This window comes from Bos javanicus, chromosome 22, assembly GCF_032452875.1.
Source record: "Bos javanicus breed banteng chromosome 22, ARS-OSU_banteng_1.0, whole genome shotgun sequence".
Classification (NCBI taxonomy): domain Eukaryota; kingdom Metazoa; phylum Chordata; class Mammalia; order Artiodactyla; family Bovidae; genus Bos; species Bos javanicus.
Genome location: NC_083889.1, coordinates 42,159,959 through 42,180,187, shown reverse-complemented (window position 1 = coordinate 42,180,187; position 20,229 = coordinate 42,159,959). Strand labels below are relative to the sequence as shown.

Here is a 20,229-nt window from a genome sequence, read left to right as displayed (position 1 = left end):
CCCAAAGGTGTCAAGTCCTAATCCCTGGAACCCATAGTAATACTACATTTGGTAAAGTGGTCTTTGCAAATGTGATTAAATAAAGGTCCTGAGGTGGAGAGATTGTCCCAAATCATTCAGGTGGACCATAAATGCAATCACAGGTGTTGGAAACCTTCTTGCAAAGGCATTTTTGTGTAATGTTCTTATTAGGGGAGATTCTGAGGTATAGGATTGCTAAGGCAAAGGCTTTAGATATTTTTGTATTTTTTTTAAAAATCAATAATGGCTCAAATTTTATTGGTTCAATCATTCAACTTTTTAAAAATTGATTGAAATATAGTTGATTTACAAGGTATTTTACTTTATATAAGTGCTGCTAGACTGTTTTTAAAAAAGCTACCAATTAATATATTCATCAATAATGAGAAATAAATCCATTTTCCTCTCATCTTTGCCTTTTCACTAGATAGAAAATAACATTTTATTGATTATTGTTTTCTCTTATTTTGAATGAGGTTTAGCATCTTTTTATATGTTTGTGGCCTTTTGAGTTTGCTCTGCATAAACTATCTTTCTATATTTCTTGCCCATTTTTCTATTGGGATATTTATATTTTCCTATTAATTTAGAAAGATCTCTATGTGTTATAGATATTAATCTTCCATTTCTCATTTCTGTTGCCAATATATCCTCACATCCCTCTGTATATTTTTGTGGACTCTGCTTATGTTATCATTTTGCATAAAAATGTTTAACGGTTATCTATGGTGCAGGTTCACCTATCCTTCTATTGTTAGTCGCTCGGTCATGCCCAACTCTTTGCAACCCCGTGGACTGTAGCCCACAAGGCTGCTCTGTCCATGGGATTCTCCAGGCAAGAATACTGGAGTGAGTAGCCATTCCTTTCTCCAGGGGATCTTCTGGACCCAGTCTGCTGCATTGCAGAAGGACTCTTTAGTGTCTCAGCCACCAGGGTAGCCCACATTTTTTTGGCCATCCTGCGTGGCTTGTGGGATATTAGTTCCCCACCAGGGATTGAACCTGTGCCCTTGGCAGTGAGAGCACAGAGCCTTAAACCCTTAACTGACAAGGAATTCCTCCATCCTTTTATTATCTCTGGGTTTTCTGTCTCTATTTTTAACCCTCTAGATTAAATATGTAGTCTCCTAGATTTATTGCATTTTATTTTTTTGTATTTTAGTTTTTATATGAATCTTATTTTTATTTAAGTTGCAATAAATAAAGAGAGAAGTCCTCCTGAATTTTCTTCCTGATGTGTAGCCAGTTAGGTCTGTACCATTTAAACCTTCCATTCTTTCCTTGCAAAACTGAAATAATTTCTGATATGTGTTTCAGTTCAGTTCAGTCACTCAGTCATGTCCGACTCTTTGCAACCCCATGAATCGCAGCACACCAGGCCTCCCTGTCCATCACCATCTCCTGGAGTTCACTCAAACTCACATCCATCGAGTCGGTGACGCCATCCAGCCATCTCATCCTCTGTTGTCCCCTTTTCCTCTTGCCCCCAACCCCTCCCAGCATCAGAGTCTTTTCCAATGAGTCAACTCTTCCCATGAGGTGGCCAAAGTGCTGGAGTTTCAGCTTTAGCATCATTCCTTCCAAAGAAATCCCAGGGCTGATCTCCTTCAGAATGGACTGGTTGGATCTCCTTGCAGTCCAAGGGACTCTCAAGAGTCTTCTCCAACACCACAGTTCAAAAACATCAATTCTTTGGCACTCAGCCTTCTTCACAGTCCAACTCTCACATCCATACGTGACCACTGGAAAAATCATAGCCTTGACTAGACGGACCTTTGTTGGCAAAGGAATGTCTCTGCTTTTGAATATGCTATCTATGTTGGTCATAACTCTTCTTTCAAGGAGTAAGTGTCTTTAATTTAAACCTCTCTAAATATACAGAGATCAGGTTGTGGATGCTCTATCTGTTACACTAATCTCCCAGTGAATATTTCAGTGCTGCTATGATACTATTTTGATTTTGATAGAGCAGAAGTAAGCTCTAACATGTGGTCAGACATGTCATCTCTTCTTCATATTTTTCTTAGTTTCTTTTGGACTTTTAAAAAAATTTTTCTTTCAAGATTTAAAAAAATAATTATTTTGTTCCCATAGGTCTTAATTGAGGCACTGGAGAACTTCGTTAGGTCATTTGGGAGCTTTCTTTGTGGCACAGGGGCTCCAGAGCACGCAGGCGTGATAGTTGTGGCTTGGGCTTAGTTGCTCCACAGCATTTGGGATCTTAGTTCCTCCACCAAGGATCAAACACACACCCTGTGCATTGCAATGTGGACTGTTAACCACTGGACCACCAGAGAAGTCCCTGAACTTTTTTTTTTTCCTTCTTAGGTCTAAAGGAGAAGAGGGCGTAGAGGATAAGATGGTTGGATAGCATCACTGACTCAATAAACTTGTGTGAGCGAATTCGGGGAGACAGTGAAGGAACGGAAAGCCTGGCGTGCTATAGTCCATGGGGTCGCAAAGTGTCAGACTCCACTGAGCGACTGAACAACAACAAACTTAAGGTAAGTGAATCTAGTTTAAAAAGCCCTCTCATCTCAGTTTCAATTGCATTCAATTTATATATTAATTTTTGGAGTTTGTTGGTAGTTCTGTCTTCCCATTCAAGCACATGATTCTCCATTTATTCAGAGATATTGCCTTCAGTGTAATTTACATGATAACAAGTTCTTTGCTAAATGTTTCATTAATTTTAGTAGTAGTTTACTAGACTTTCTTAGGTTTTTAAGGTATACAATCCTATAATCAACCAAAACAGGTATCATTTCCTTTTTCCCCATATTTATATCTATTATTTTATTTTCTTGCTGTGTTGTATTCTTTTAAATCTTCAAGTTAATATTAAATACTGAATATAATAACAGACAGTTGAGTCTAGCTACTGACTTTAATTAAAGTGGGTTTAGTGTTGCATAATTTAGGATAATATTTTTCAGTCACTGAAAAATAACCCTTATTATGATTGAGCTTTTGTGTTACTAATGGCAGCTTAATTTTATCTTGGGCTCTTTTAGTAAATATTGGTATGATCATGGTGTTTTCCCCCTTTAATTTAATGGTGTAATGAATTATAGTCACAGATTTTTTTAATATTCATCCACTGTTGCATTCCTAGTATATACCTTAGTGGGTTACATATTATTGTTAGCCTTAGGTTCCAGTGTTGAATTCAGTTGCTAATATGTTCTTTTACATTTTCGCCTTTACTTATGTGTTATATTGGTTTGCAGTTTTCTATTTAGAATTGCACTCAGTTATTTGATAACATGAACTGAGGAAACATTGTTTTGAGAAATAGTCTTTATCCTATGATCTGTAATGGTTTCTACCACCCTGGAATAAATTCTTCTATATCTAGTTATGCTTAGCTATGAACCTGTCTAGTCCTGGTAACTTTTCAATATCATTTTAATTGTAAATTTGATTTCCTTTATGATTTTTTTTGCTATGATGTTATTTCATACCTTCAAATAAAGGCATTTTATGTTGCTTGCATACATTTTTCTGTGTCTAATGGATTTGGAGTATAAAGAGTTCTCTTTTTCATTGCTTTCTAGATAATTCTTATCTTACTTTTGATTTCTTATTAGACTTAAGAGTTATATATAGGTGTGTGCATCTTAATTTCCACATGATGAATATTACTTTAATCTCTCCTTCATAATGTATTTCAAGTAGTATTTGGTTTTGATCAGAGAAGGTAGCTTGCACAAATTCTAATTTTAAAACATCCATTAAAAATATTTTATAAGGGACTTCCCTTGTGATCCAATGGTTAAGAATCTGCATTTCCACTGCAGGGGGCACAGGTATGATCCCTGATCAGGGAACTAAGATCCCACATGCTCATGCAATGTGGCCAAATTTTTTGTTGTTGTTGTTGTTCTTAAAGATTTTGTTAATCAAGTGGCATCAAATTTTGTGAATGCAGATATTTATTCATCAAATATTTATGAAACTCAGCTTCATTACAGGCTCTTTTCTTGGTCTGGAAATATAGTAGTGACCAGCACAGATAAATCTATATCTATATCTATATCTATATATATCTCTTGCTTTGTAAAGTTTACATTTTAGTGAAATGACAATGTTCTATTGAGAAATGCATACAAACCAAGTTTATTTATTGTTTCATTCAATTCCTCTGTATTCATGATTTTTTTTTTATCAGATATGTTTAACTGTTAAAGGTTTCCACCTTTAGTCTTGCTTATCAAACTCCGCTTCATTTGTCATATTTTTGATGTTTTTTCTAGATGCTTTTTTTTATGTTGATAGCTTTATAACTGTTGAATCCCTTCATTAGCTATACCTTTGATAGCTACAGTTTATCCTCTATATTAAATTACTGTCCTTTAATACTTATATTTCTGCCACTGCTGTTGTTTGCTTACCTTGCTCTAACATAAAGGGGTTTTCAACACTAACTGTTTTATTTTGGTTGAATGAGTGCAGTTGGATTTTGTTTTTTACCCTAAAAGGACAGTCTGTCTCTCTTTTAATGTGAAAATTCAGCTCTATCACACCTAGTATTATGACTATATAGTTGATTTTATTTCTTTCATGTGTTTCCTTTGCTGTCTGGAGTCTGTGGCTCAGCATAAAAGTTTTGCGAGTCATCCATGACATTATGTACATCAGTAGTTTGTTCCTTCTTTGTTTCTGAATAATATTCTATTGTTTAAGTACACCTCAGTTTAATTAGCCATTCATCTGGTGATGGACATTTGGGTTGCTTCCAGGTTTTGACTATTATGAGTAGAGCTGTTATAAACATTCATTCAAGTCTTTGTGTGGACATCTCTTTTCATTTTTCTTGAATAAATATCTAGGAGTAGAATGGGTGGCTCATATAGAAATTAAGCTTTATAAGAAACAGACAATCTATTTTCCAAAGAGATTGAACTATTTTGCATTCCCAATAGCACTGTTGAGAATTCCTATTGCTCTGTATCCTCATCAGCACTTGGTAATGTCAGGCTTTTAAATTTAAGTCAGTCTAATGGATGTGAAGTGGTATCTCAATATAGTTTTAGTTTTCATTGCCCTAATAACTCGTGAAGTTGAGCTTCTCATTACTTATTAGTGTATCTTCTTTGTGGAGGTTCTGTTGAATCTTTGCCTCTTATTTTTATTGGTTTGTTGGCTTCTTTTTATTGAAATGTAATAATCACTACTTTATTTAATTGTAAAAAATGGTTCCTTTATTTAATTGTAGAAAAATAAAAAACTGAATATAAGTCCTATGTCTGTGCATGTGTGTGTGTGTGTGTGTATGTGTGTAAGTGTATACCAATGTACAATAAACTACAGCCAATGTCAAAATAAATAAAATAATATGTAACTTTAATATATTAAGTTTTAAAATACCAACCCAACACCTGTTTGGAATTCTTTTTATTCTTAAAGAATTTCTGGGACAGAACAAAAGATTATACGAGGCACAGCACTGTAATGCTTTAACTCCAGATAGGAAGTTACCATGAAATACTCGTTTATGTCTACATATTTTGTAATTCACTGTGCAGAAGTATATCCATTCCTGGTGGCTCAGTGATAAAGAATCCGTCTGCAATGCAGGAGACCTTAGTTCAGTCCCTGAGTTGGGAAGATCCCCGGAGAAGGGAATGGCAACCCACTCCAGTATTCTTGCCTGGAGAATCCCCATGGACAGAGGAGCCTGGTGGGCTGCAGTCCAAAGAGTAGGACATGACTGAGCGACTAAAGAGAGAGAGAGAGTGCAGAAGTATTATTGCAAATTCTTTACTTTTCCAGTTATAATGTTAACTCTCTACTGGATGCAAACAAAACAGTTTAATTCTCCTTGGCATATGTCCTTCCATTCCCTTTGGCTGGCTGAACACATGTAGCATGGTGAACACAGTACACCACTAGACATTACATATTCCATCACAATTCAGACTGTTATTAATAGTCACTCTCTCAGCTCCTCAGTTCAACTGATCCAGAATTACCCTTATTATCCATTTAATGTGACTTTCTGAATTCTCACAAAAATGAAGTTATATGTAAGAGGTTTAAAAAGATGCATTTATAATTTTAGCTTTTTGGGGTCAATAGGAAGAAACTGTTTTACCAACAGTTATTTAATTCCATCACATTATCTCCTTTATCTGTGATAAGAGCAATAGTACATTTCCCTGTGCTCAGCTCAGCCTGCGAGCCGCGTCCTTCTTCTTCGTTATTTCTCCTCCAAGCTTCACTTCCTGTGCTTGCCTAGTGCACAAATACCAGAAGCCAACCTTTCCATCTTCTATGAATGAGGAAATATTATCACAACCAGGATATTGTTGAAAATTAAATTTAACAAATAAAAGTGTAGTGAAATTTTAAATACAAATCACACGCATCCGTAGGATTTGACTTTAACTGCACACCTTCTAAGAAATTATATTTTTACTCCCAGCAAATTACCTAGAAGTGAAAAAAATGACAAGAGTAATCTATTTTTTCACAGCTGGTCGGTTGGCCAGAGTTTCTCATCAAGGAGTACATGCTGTTTGCTCCCCAGATGGACAGCCTGGATGAGCTACAAATCCACAGAGCCTGGGACACAAGGTGGAAATTATACTGCCAGTGCTTTTAATCTTGCACAGCTCTGTACACTCGAAATTGCAAGTGGCCCATTTCCAAACGAACATCTATTGGGACAATATCCTATATCTTGTCAGAATGAGTCCCATTAAATCCTCAGCTGGAATTAAACCAAAAACTTGTAATAATTACGGAAAACTTATTAAAAAGCTAAAGCCCTAGACTGTGACAGTGAAAACACTTAGGCGACATTAACAGTAATTGAAATCTCTGTGAGTTTTTCTTTTCAATCAGTCCTTGTTGATGGCCAAACAAAGAACACCCAAACGAGAAGGTGTGAAACCAAAACACCCAGCTTCTAAGGGGGTAAAATCTCTTTCGTCTCATTACAAAATGCAGCTTGAGAGCAGTGGTGAATTGTTCGCCTGGGGGCCGAGGTAGCAGCCAAACTACTGCCCAAGGTCCCCAGAGTGAGCTTGGGTCTTGCCTCTGCCCACCGTTAGGACTGCCGGCTTATTGGGCCTCCCCCAAATGTCGAGGGACCTCTTCTCTCTCTCTCCGCTGCTGTTCCACCATCAAAATGCACTGCTTCCCCTAGTAAGTCCTGAGCATTAAAAGAGTATTAAGGAAATAGTTTTGAAACCTGGCCTAGTAAAGATCTTGCTGGTAAATTTAGGGCTTTGTTTCAAAAGTAGGGACGATTAAAATAATCTTTTCTGTACTTCACAAGGATGATTCTATTTTCAGTTTCTCCTCAGATAGGAGACCATGAAAGAAACTTCATTAGGCCTGGAAACTTTTCCAGCTCGTTTTTCCAATTCCTTTTTCAGTTTGCTTTTCAGTAGTTTTTAAATTGAGCAAACAGTATACCTGATCAAAGGGCCTCCCCGATGGCTCAGTGGTAAAGAATCTGCCTGCCAATGCAGGAGATTTGGGTTCCAGCCCTGGGTTGAGAAGATCCCCTGGAGAAGGAATGGCAACCCACTCCAGTGTTCTTGCCTGGGAAATCCCACGGACGGAACAGCCTGATGGGCTGCAGTCCACACGGTTGCAAAAGAGTCAGACATGACTTAGCGACTCAAACAACAGCAGCAGCACCTGATGATATGTGGCTATTTAGCTCTATATTCCTGGGGGTGATTCATAGGCAACTTTAGTTTTGTTTTCTTTTGACTTTCACAGCTCAGGACGCCTTGAATAGATAATTTGGACTCTTGAGAGAGAAACAACAGAGGAAAAAAAAAATCCCTTATTTTGGACTCATTGGAAGTCAGGACATTCTCAATGGCAAAACTGATTTGCAGAATGCATCTACTGAATGTAATTGTATCCCTTTTTTATTGAAGTTCTGATGCTTAACCAAGAGCTCCAAGGAGAAGGCCAAACCTCTGCTGGAATGCCGGTTTGGGCTGTGGACTCAAGATGACAGGATTGTTGTTTAGTTGCTCAGTCGTGTCTGACTCTTCGCGACCCCATGAACTGCAGGATACCACGCTTCCCTGTCCTTCAATATCTCCCTGAGTGTGCTCAAACTCATGTCCATTGAGTTAGTGATGCCATCTCATCATCTCATCCTCTGTTGCCCCCTTTTCCTCTTGCCCTCAATCTGTCCCATATCAGGATCTTTTCCAAAGAGTCAGCTTTTCACATTCTATGACAGGATTAGCAGTAACCAACTGGAATGACCAGGGTACCAGGACAAGAATGGGGAGACACTAAAAACAAGATTGTGCATGCAAGGGTCAAAAGAGATCACTTTGGGGTGTCTTGATGTGGGAAAGACTTACGGGTATGCTGCAGAGGGCTGAGGTGTGACCCAAGGGTGAAAAGAAGAGACACCAAGGTAGATTGCCATCTTAGAATGAGGAAAATCATGCTGTTAAAGATGAGTATTTTCCATTTCTGTGGTCCAGAAAGTCTGGGCAGCCAATAGTTGGAATTATTGTGGAAGAGACTTACTCATGTTTGGACAATTGACATAACTCACTGTAGGTCTTAGAAGGGAAGAAATGGAATAGCCATCATAGTCAACAGAAGAGTCTGAAATGCAGTACTTGGATGCAATCTAAAAAATGACAGAATGATCTCTGTTCATTTCCAGGGCAAACCATTCAATATCACAGTAATCCAAGTCTATGCCCCACCAGTAATGCTGAAGAAACTGAAGTTGAACGGTTCTATGAAGACCTACAAGACCTTCTAGAACTAACACCCCCAAAAGATGTCCTTTTCATTATAGGGGCTGCTGCTACTGCAGCTAAGTTGCTTCAGTCATGTCTGACTCTGTGCAACCCTCTAGACGGCAGCCCACCAGGCTCCTCTGTCCCTGGGATTCTCCAGGGACAAGAGAATGTTGCCCAGTGTTCTCCAGGCAAGAACACTGGAGTGGGTTGCCATTTCCTTCTCCAATGCATGACAGTGAAAAGTGAAAGTGAAGTCACTCAGTCTTGTCCAACTCATAGCAACCCCATGGACTGCAGCCTACCAGGCTCCTCCGTCCATGGGATTTTCCAGGCAAGAGTACTGGAGTGGGGTGCCATCGCCTTCTCTGCATTATAGGGGACTGGAATGCAAAAGTAGGAAGTCAAGAAACACCTGGAGTAACAGGCAAATTTGGTCTTGGAATACAGAATGAAGCTGGGCAAAGGCTAATAGAGTTTTGCCAAGAGAACACACTGGTCATAGCAAACACCCTCTTCCAACAACACAAGAGAAGACTCTACACATGGACATCACCAGATGGTCAACATTGAAATCAGATTGATTATAATTTTTGGAGCCAAAGAAGGAGAAGTTCTATACAGTCAGAAAAAACAAGACTGAGAGCTGACTGTGGCTCAGACCACGAACTCCTTATTGCCAAGTTCAGACTTAAATTGAAGAAAGTAGGAAAACAACTAGACCATTCAGGTATGACCTAAATCAAATCCCTTATGATTATACAGTGGAAATGAGAAATAGATTCAAGGGATTAGATCTGATAGACAGAGTGCCTGAAGAACTATGGACAGAGGTTTGTGGCATTGTACAGGAGTCGGGGATCAAGAACATCCCCAAGGAAAAGAAATGCAAAAGGCAAAATGGTTGTCTGATAAGCCCTTACCAAAAAAAAAAAAAAAAATAGCTGTGACTAGAAGACAAGTGAAAGGCAAAGGATAAAAGGAAAAATATACTCATTTGAATGCAGAGTTCCAAAGAATAGCAAGGAGATATAAGAAAGTCTTCCTCAGTGATCAATGCAAAGAAATAGAGAAAACAATAGAATGGGAAAGTCTAGAGATCTCGTCAAGAAAATTAGAGATACCAAGGGAACATTTCATGCAAAGATGGGCACAATAAAGGACAGAAATGGTATGAACTTACCATAAGCAGAAGATATTAAGAAGAGGTGGCAAGAATACACAGAAGAACTGTACAAAAATACCTTCACGACCCAGACAATCATGATGGTGTGATCACTCACCTAGACCCAGACATCCTGGAATGTGAAGTCAGGTGGGCCTTCGGAAGCATCACTACGAACAAAGCTAGTGGAGGTGATGGAATTCCAGTTGAGCTATTCCAAATCCTGAAAGATGATGCTGTGAAAGTGCTGCACTCAATATGCCAGCAAATTTGGAAAACTCAGCAGTGGCCACAGGACTGGAAAAGGTCAATTTTCATTCCAATCCCACAGGAAGACAATGCCAAAGAATGTTCAAACTACCACACAATTGCACTCATTTCACAGCTAGCGAAGTAATGCTCAAAATTCTCCAAGCCAGGCTTCAACAGTATGTGGATTGTGAACTTCCAGATGTTCAAGCTGGATTTAGCAAAGGCAGAGGAACCAGAGATCAAATTGCCAACATTCACAGGATCATCGAAAAAGCAAGAGGGTTCCAGAAAAATATCTACTTCTGCTTTATTGACTGTGCCAAAGCCTTTAACTGTTTGGATCACCACAAACTGTGGAAAGTTATGAAAGAGATGGGAATACCAGACCACTGACCCGCCTCCTGAGAAATCTGTTTGCAAGTCACGAAGCAACAGTTAGAACTGGACATGGTTCTAACTACAGACTGGTTCCAAATAGGAAAAGGAGTACATCAAGGCTGTATATTGTCACCCTGCTTATTTAAATTATGCAGAGTACATCGTGAGAAACACTGGGCTGGTTGAAGCACACGCTAGAATCAAGATTGCCGGGAGAAATATCAATAACCTCAGATATGCAGATGACACCTCCCTTATGGCAGAAAATGAAGAAGAACTAAGGAGCCTCTTGATGAAAGTGAAATAAGAGAGTAAAAAAGTTGGCTTAAAATTCAACATTCAGAAAACTAAGATCATGGCATCTGGTCCCATCACGTCATGGCAAATAGATGGAGAAACAGTGGAAACAGTGACAGACTTTATATTTGGGGCACTCTAAAATCACTGCAGATGGTGACTGAAGCCATGAAATTAAAAGACACTTGTTCCTTGGAAGAAAATTTATGACCAACTTAGACAGCATATTAAAAAGCAGAGACATTACTTTGCCAACAAAGGTCCGTCTAGTCAAAGCTTTGGTTTTTCCAGTAGTCATGTATGGATGTGAGAGTTGGACTGTGAAGAAAGCTGAGCACCAAAGAATTGATGCTTTTGCACTGTGGTGTTGGAGAAGACTCTTGAGAGTCCCTTGGACTGCAAGGAGTTCCAAGCAGTCCTAAAGGAAATCAGTCCTGAATATTCATTGGAAGGACTGATACTGAAGCTGAAACTCCCATACTTTGGCCACCTGATGCAAAGAACTGACTCATTTAAAAGACCCTGATGCTGGGAAAGATTGAAGGCGAGAGGAGAAGGGGACAACAGAGGATAAGATGGCTGGATGGCATCACCGACTCAATGGACGTGAGTTTGAGAAAACTCTGGGAGTTGCTGATGGACAGGGAGGCTTGGTGTGCTGCAGTACATGGTGTCACAATGAGTCAGACACGACTGAGTGACTGCACTGAACTGTAGGTCTGCTCCACTTCAAATGATCTATTTAATTCTTTAAGTAGATGAGCTGTATCTTGTAATTGGTATGATCTAAATAAATGCCATAGCCTTGACTAGATGGACCTTTGCTGACAAAGTAATATCTCTGCTTTTTAATATGATATCTAGGTTGGTCATAACTTTCCTTCCAAGGAGTAAGTGTCTTTTAATTTCATGGCTGCAGTCACCATCTGCAGTGATTTTGGAGCCCCCCAAAATAAAGCCAGCCACTGTTTTCACTGTTCCCCATCTATTTGCCATGAAGTGATGTGACCGGATGCCATGGTCTTAGTTTTCTGAATGTTGAGCTTTAAGCCAACTTTTTCATTCTCCTCTTTCACTTTCATCAAGAGGCTCTTTAGTTCTTCTTCACTTTCTGCCATAAGGGTAGTGTCATCTGCATATATCAGGTTATCAATATTTCTCCCGGCAGTCTTGATTCCAGCTTGTGCTTCATCCAGCCCAGCATTTCTCATGATGTACTCTGCATCGATGTTAAATAAGCAGGGTGACAATATACAGCCTTGACGTATGCTGGGGTCCAGCCCCGGTGGATCCAGGGAAACTCGAAGGAGAGACGGTGTCAGCTTCAATCAGGAAACAACTGCTAGATTAAATATTAACTAGAGGCTTATAGAGTGGTTAAGTGAGGATAGCTCAGCAGGGAAATTCAGTGGAGAAAAGAGGCTGAATAACTTGGTTTATGAGGAAAAGCAATAAAACTTCAAGACAAGAAGTTTTTACCACTCTCGTCGGCTACAGGCATCTTCCTGTTCTCCCGAGGGAGAGGAGACACTAAGGCCTCCTGGGTCAGATCTTGGAAGCCCAGGAAAAATTAGTAGGCTTGGCGGGCCTCCGTGCTCCAGATGGGAATTCAGCCAGAAGGTGAAAGAAGAATGACATAAGGAGACCAGTCTTTCAAGGAACTGATCCCATTCTTTATTTTCCAGGGTCCGCTTTTATACACAGAGATGTATTACAAAAGTCACGTGGGGTCAGCAGTCCTGACTTTTATCTAAATCAAGTGCTTCATACAAATGTATACAAAGGTCTTAGGGGTGTTACATCATCTTCTGGCCAGGGGGCCTGCTAACAATTTACTACCCTGTCCTTGTGACAGCGGTCAGTCAACCAGAACACTTATTTCTCCAGGAGTGATTATTCTTAAAACAGACGCCACCTTCCGAAGGCACCAGATAAAGTTACATTCCTATAGGGTGAGGGTGTAGTGGGTTTTAATTAAGGAAAGAATTTACTTAGCCTAAGGTCCAACGTGATTAATATCAAGGTTGATACTTATTTCTTCTATGTGCTAGTTATATTCATTAATGTGTATAAGGGCAGGGGATGTGGAAACTTAGCAGCAAACATTGGCTCAACAAATGAAAAACCCTTCACCAATACAATTTCTAATCAGCCCACTATACTACACTAATAATTTCCTAACTTCTCAAAAGAATCTGTTTTTAGAAGGTTTAAAGCATCTCGTGCCTCTCACGGTTGGGAGGCTGTGAACAATCACATGTGGACGGACAAGCCTGTCAGGCAGGCTAGAGAACCTTCAGAGGAGTTTGTAGGTTGAAACACTCCTGTCACGCCCAGGAATTTTTATCAACTGGAGCTCTAAGTTAACTCCTTCTCCGAGAGAGGTGGTGGGGGACAGCCCCTCATAAAGTCAGAGGTGTAAGTGAGAGCACAAAGCAGTAAAGTAGGCAGACTCTGGTTTTGGGCGTAGATGCTCGAGAATTTCCAGGGGGACTCCTGAGGCTCCATCCCGCCTTTGCGTATGTCGAGCCTCCTTCCTCATGACCTTTGCCACGGGCGGAGTTCCTTACGCTGGCTCCCGGCAGACGTTCTCTTTTTCCTATTTGGAACCAGTCTGTTGTTCCACATCCAGTTCTAACTGTTGCTTCCTGACCTGAATACAGGTTTCTCAAGAGGCAGGTCAGGTGGTCTGGTATTTCCATCTCTTTCAGAATTTTCCACCATTTATTGTGATCCACACAGTCAAAGGCTTTGGCATAGTCAATAAAGCAGAAATAAATACTTATCTGGAATTCTCTTGCTTTTTCTATGATTCAGCAGATGTTGGCAATTTGATCTCTGGTTTCTCTGTCTTTTCTAAAACCAGCTTAAACGTCTGGAATTTCATGGTTTATGTATTGCTGAAGCTAAAAAGAAAGCTGAGCATAGAAGAGTTAATGGTTTTGAACTGTGGTGTTGGAGAAGACTCTTGAGAGTCCCTTGGACTACAAGGCGATCCAACCAGTCCATCCTAAAGGGGATCAGTCCTGGGTGTTCATTGGAAGGACTGATGTTGAAGCTGAAACTCCAATATTTTGGCCACCTGATGCAAATAGCTGACTCATTTGCAAAGACCCTGATGTTGGGAAAGATTGAAAGCAGGAGGAGAAGGGGATGGCAGAGGATGAGATGGTTAGATGGTATCACCAACTCAATGGACATGAGTTTGGGTGAACTCCAGGAGTTGGTAATGGACAGGGAGGCCTCACGTGCTGTGGTTCATGGGGTCGCAAAGAGTCAGACATGACTGAGCGACTGAACTGAACTGAAATCAATGCCAACATTCTATAAAAAAATGATGTTTCCTAACTGTTTTACCTATTCTGCTGTTTTAATCTTAACAGTCTTCTTTTTCCTTAAATATTATGATATGAACATTATTCTAGTCAAATGTAAATTTATTATGGATTCTGTGTAGCTAAAATTTAAGGAACTTGTTCTTGAAATGAGAAAAATTATGATGAAGATAAGAAATTAATTTAAATAAATATTTAAGAATCAGATATTGTATTTTAAAGAGTGGAAAGAAGCTTAAGTATAGGTTTAGAATCCCCTGTGCAACATTTGTATTCTAAATATTCTATGTGGTGAAAAGATGGTTATAGTATCGCTAGATTTTCCATTACTTCAAACAGGCTTCTGATGTGAGATTAATTTAAGCTCTAAAACAGAATTAGAATCCTTGTCTTTTTAGGTAGTAAATTGATCTTGGATTATTAAGTGATAGTCCTAATAAAATGGTACTGAAAGGCCCTCTAATGGGTTCCTGTTCAAATACCAATGTGAGGTGCAGTGAGAAAGTATTGAGTGACAACACCGAACATCATTAACCCTGTTATCATTCAAACCAATAGAGCTGTGATGGACTTCCCTGCAATGAACTAGTGTGCCTTGGCCTGCCTGTGCTCAGAAAGAGATTAAATCTCAGAGAATCAGAGGACTGATAATTGGAAACAACTTAATCCTACCACAGAGGGGTGGTGGGGCGGGGGGGAGAGGAAGTGAAGGAGTTGGGGGCCCAGGAAGAAGTGAAAATGACCAGAGTATGGGAAAGAGAATCCAGGGGCAGAAAGAATACATACCATTACTTCTTACTAGACAGCATTTAGCTTATACTTAGTAAACCCTTCTTTCTCTGCTGCCCTTGTCCTCCCTGTCAGCCACTGTGACATCTTGCTTGGTTTTCGCTTGCATCATTCAAGCCCCTTAGAGAATAATTGCTTCTCCTAGTTCCTTAGAGGATAAAATAAGAAAATAGTGCTGTTTGATATTCCGTTTCTACTGCTTTCTGCATCATCATCTAAGCTGTGTTTGCCCTTTAACTTGATTTCCTCCCCCAGTCTGTCAGTCAGGGGCAAGGAGAGAAGTGCTTTCTCTGTTGGTCTCCTTGCGCTCAGCCCTGCCTCATAGTGGCCCTACCTTACAGCCTGGGTCAGTTTCAGCAGGGGCGAACTCTGATTTGCCTTGACTTTTGAGTGCTGTCAGCATCTGCCTTCTTCTCTAGAGCAGATCTTTGGGGGAATTTCCCTTCCTCTGGGAATGCAAATGCTGGGAAAACAGTTTGCATGCAGATTTAAAGATTCAGAGGCAAGGATCAGATCTAAAGCAAAACTGCAAAGGTGGCCACGTAGTCAGTCTCCAGTACTGTCTCCCCTGTCCAGCCACGTTCTTCTCTGGGTAGCTGTCCTGTGGCTCCCAGCTTCTTATCCTTTCCTACCAGCACCACTGGCTAATAAGAAACCTAGTATTACAGCTGTGTACTGTTCCATTTTCAACTCAGGGCCTTCCCATTGGTGGGGGCACCCTGCCTGGCCTCATCTGCATGCGTGTGTGCTCAGTCGCTTCCATCGTGTCTGACTCTTAGTGACCCTTTGGACTGTGGCCCACCAGGCTCCTCTGTCCCTGGATTCTCCAGGCAAGAATACTGGAGTGGGCTGCCATGCCCTCCTCCAGGGAATCTTTCCGACCCTTGGATCCAACCCAAGTCTCCTGGATCTCCTGCATTGCAGGCGGATCCTTTATTGATGAGCCACCAGGGAAGCCCATTTGCAGTTCTCTGTTTCCCTCTTGACTCTTCCACTGATATCTGACTCTATTTGAGGGTCCTAGAGCCTCCTTGCTAGGGTGGTGCATTGGCTTCCTGGTTAATGCAGTGGCACATATTGTATTGGTCTTAATATCATTCTCTGCAAATGGATTAATCAGTGAATTTTTTTCCTATTGCTGCTGTAGCAAATTGCCACAAATGTCATGTTTTAAAACAATACAGATTTACTTTCAGAGTTCCAGAGGTCAGAAGTCCTAAATCAAGGCCTTGGCAGGGTTGTGCTCCTTCTAGAGGCTTCAGGAGAGACTCTGTTTCTTTCTCTTTTAGCTCACAGAAGCCACCTAATTTCTTAGCTTGTGACCCCTTCCTTGTATTACTCCAACCTCTTGTTTCTGTCTTTAATCTCCTATTTCTCATTCTGATCTCTTGTCTTTTCTTATAAGGACGTTAATAATTACATCAGGCCCACATGGTTAATCCAGAATCTTGTCACAAGATTTTTAACTTAATCATACCCGCAAAGCCCTTTTTGTCATAGAAAGTTACATCTTCACAGGTTCCAGAGTTGGGCTGAGGACATATATGGGTGGCTGTTATTCAGACTGCTATAGTGATATTCAGGGTAGATGTTATTTTAGCTCAGTGTTTCTCAAAACTGAGCAATATATGAAGTGAAGTCGCTCAGTCATCTCTGACTCTTTGTGACCCCATGGACTGTAGCTCACCAGGTTTCTCTGTCCATGGGATTTTCCAGGCAAGAATACTGGAGTGGGTTGCCCTTTCCTTCTCCAGGAGATCTTCCCAACCCAGGGATTGAACCCGGGTCTCCCACATTGTAGGCAGATGCTTTACCATCTGAGCCACCAGGGAAATCAATATATAGACTCCTTTAAAAAAAGTATTGGAGGATAAATTTGTGCTGGTATTTGCCATACATCAACATGAATCAGCCACAGGTATATATGGCCCCCTCAATTGAACCTCCATCCCATCTCCTACCCCATCCCACCTCTCTACATTGTAACAGAGCACTGGGTTGAGCTCCCTGTGTCACACAGCAATTTCCCACTGGCGGTCTATTTTACATATGGTAATGTGTATATTACCATGCTGCTCTCTCAATTTGTCCCGCCCTCTCCTTCCCACACTGTGTCCGCAAATCTGTTCTCTATGTCTGCATCTCCACTGCTGCCCTGCAGATAGGTGCATCAGTACCATCTTTCTAGATTATATATGCGTGCATTAGCATACAATATTTGTCTTTCTGACTTATTTCAATCTGTACAATAGGCTCTAGGTTCATCCGCCTCATGAAGACTGACTCAGATGCCTTCTTTTTTATAGCTGAGTAATAGTCCATTGTTTGCTGATTCCTAGAATGTCGACATTCACTCTTGCCATCTCTTGTTTGACCACTTCCAATTTGCCTTGATTCATGGAACTGACATTCCAGGTTCCTATGCAATATTGCTTTTTACAGCATTGGACCTTGCTTCTATCACCAGTCACATCCACAGCTGGGTATTGTTTTTGCTTTGGCTCCATCCCTTCATTCTTTCTGGAGTTATTTCTCCACTGATCTCCAGTAGCATATTGGGCACCTACTGAGCTGGGGAGTTTCTCTTTCAGTATCCTATCATTTTGCCTTTTCATACTGTTCATGGGGTTCTCAAGGCAAGAATACTGAAGTGGTTTGCCATTCCTTTCTCCAGTGGACCACATTATGTCAGATCTCTCCACTATGACCCGCCCGTCTTGGGTTGCCCCACGGGCATGGCTTAGTTTCATTGAGTTAGACAAGGCTGTGGTCCTAGTGTGATTAGATTGACTAGTTTTCTGTGAGTATGGTTTCAGTGTGTTTGTCCTCTGATACCCTCTTGCAACACCTACCGTCTTACTTGGGTTTCTCTTACCTTGGGCGTGGGGTATTGCTTCATGGCTGCTCCAGCAAAGCGCAGCCATTGCTCCTTACCTTGGACGAGGGGTATCTCCTCACCGCCACCCTTCCTGACCTTCGATGTGGGATAGCTCCTCTAGGCCCTCCTGCGCCCATGCAGCCACGGCTCAGGGTAACTCCTCTCGTGGCTGCCCCTGGCCTCGGGCGTGGGTTGCTCCTCCTGGCTGCCGCCCCTGACCTCGGAAGCAGGGTAACTTATCTCCTGCCGCCCCTGGCCTCCGGCGTGGGTTGCTCCTTCCTGCCGCCACCCCTGGCCTCGGGCGTGGGGGCGTGGGGTAGCTCCTCCCGGCCGCCGCCCCTGATCTCGGTCGCTGGGTATCTCCTCTCGGCCGCCCCCCTGACCTCGGACCCGGGGTAGCTCCTCTCGGCCATTCCTGCACCATCACAGTCTGGTACTCTCGGCTGCTGCCCCTGACCTTGGACGTGGGGTGGCTCCTTTCGGCCATGCGCCTGCGCTATGGCACGCCCGTCATCTCTGTATCCATTCATCTGTCAGTGGACAACTAGGTTGCTTCCATGTCCTAGCTACTGTAAAAGGTGCTGCAACAAACACTGAGGTACACGCATCTCTTTCAATTATAATTTCCTCAGGGTATATGCTCAGTAGTGGGATTTTTGGGTTATATGGTAGTTCTATTCCTAGTTTTTTTTTTAAGTAATCCCCACACTGTTCTCCACAGTGGCTGTATCAACTTCTCACCAATTGTGCAAGAGGGTTCCCTCTTCTCCACATCCTCTCCAGCATTTATTGTTTGTAGATTATTTAATGATGGCTATTCTGACTGGTGTGAGATGATACTTCACTGTAGTTTTGATTTGCATTTCTGTAATATTGAGATGTGACTGAAGCCATGAAATTAAAAGACGCTTGCTCCTTGGAAGGAAAGTTATGACCAACCTAGATAGCATATTCAAAAGCAGAGACATTACTTTGCCAACAAAGGTCCGTCTAGTCAAGACTATGCTTTTTCCAGTGGTCATGTATGGATGTGAGAGTTGGACTGTGAAGAAAGGTGAGCGCCGAAGAATTTGATGCTTTTGAACTGTGGTGTTGGAGAAGACTCTTGAGAGTCCCTTGGACTGCAAGGAGATCCAACCAGTCCATTCTAAAGGAGATCAGCCCTGGGATTTCTTTGGAGGGAATGATGCTGAAACTCCAGTACTTTAGCCACCTCATGCGAAGAGTTGACTCACTGGAAAAGATTCTGATGCTGGGAGGGATTGGGGGCAAGAGGAGAAGGGGACGACAGAGGATGAGATGGCTGGATGGCATCACTGACTCGATGGACGTGAGTCTGAGTGAACTCCAGGAGTGATGGACAGGGAGGCCTGGCGTGCTGCAATTCATGGGGTCGCAAAGAGTTGGACACGACTGAGCGACTGAACTGAACTGAATATTGAGCGATGTTGAGCATCTTTTCATATGTATGTTGGCCTTCTGTATGTCTTCTTTGGAGAAACTAGACTCCTTTGCAAAGGAATAAAATTTTATAGACTCTTGCCTGTGTTGACTTATGTTTATTACATTGTTATATAAATTCACTTAAACGTTAAACTGCTTATAAACACCTCATGTTTGTAGCTTCCATACAAAGATAAAGCTAAAGCAAATTTACAAATTAAATACAAACAATCCATAAAGTGAATAAAATTCAAATTAAGTACACAAGTGTAATATGACAGATGATGTGGTTTTACTGAAAATGAAATTGCTGAGAAAATTTGAGTGTAGTGCTGACCATTGAAGTGTTGTTTTTTTTTTTTTTTCCTGAATAATACCTGTTGTGTGTTGCCTTACTTCTTCCTTCTTTCCTTTCCAAACTTTATTCATAGAGGATTCTCAGACATAATGTGGCTTTTACTTATCTTGAATATATGCTGACTTTACTTTTGTTCTTTTTTCATTTGCCCAAGACAATGAGTATTATACTGGGTCCCAATAAAAATGCTGGCTCTGAATTTGCACAGCAGTACTTGACTAGATTATGATTATCAGGAGATCCAGAATATGCTTTTTTAAAAAGAAAATTATTTTTGAGTTGAAAAACCAGTTGTAATTTCTTACAGATAATTCATTTGAGGGACTTTGTCTTTACTCTGACTTCACTGGTGAAAATAGGCAGTGTAGGAAGCATTTTTTTTTTCCCCCTGAAAATATTCTTTCTGGTTAATCTTATTTCACTTAGCTTAAACTTTTTCATCTTTGAGAAATATGCTAATCTCCTTAGGGGTGTACTTTACAAGACTGCTCTTTTAATAGTCTGTATTATATGCTTGATGGGAAAAAAAAAATTTTTTTAGATGGGAGAGAGCAAGAGAAAGATTGAGAGTGATGGGA

The 20,229-nt window shown here is 40.9% G+C and overlaps 1 long non-coding RNA gene across 1 annotated transcript in view; it reads left to right on the top strand.

Moving 5' to 3' along the window:
* LOC133235269 (uncharacterized) overlaps window positions 1–20,229 on the top strand; it is a 364,846-nt gene that overhangs the window by 113,489 nt on the left and 231,128 nt on the right. The window contains exon 3 of the long non-coding RNA XR_009732508.1: window positions 2,350–2,525. This is a non-coding gene — a long non-coding RNA (uncharacterized LOC133235269). The remainder of the gene's footprint in view (window positions 1–2,349; window positions 2,526–20,229) is intronic.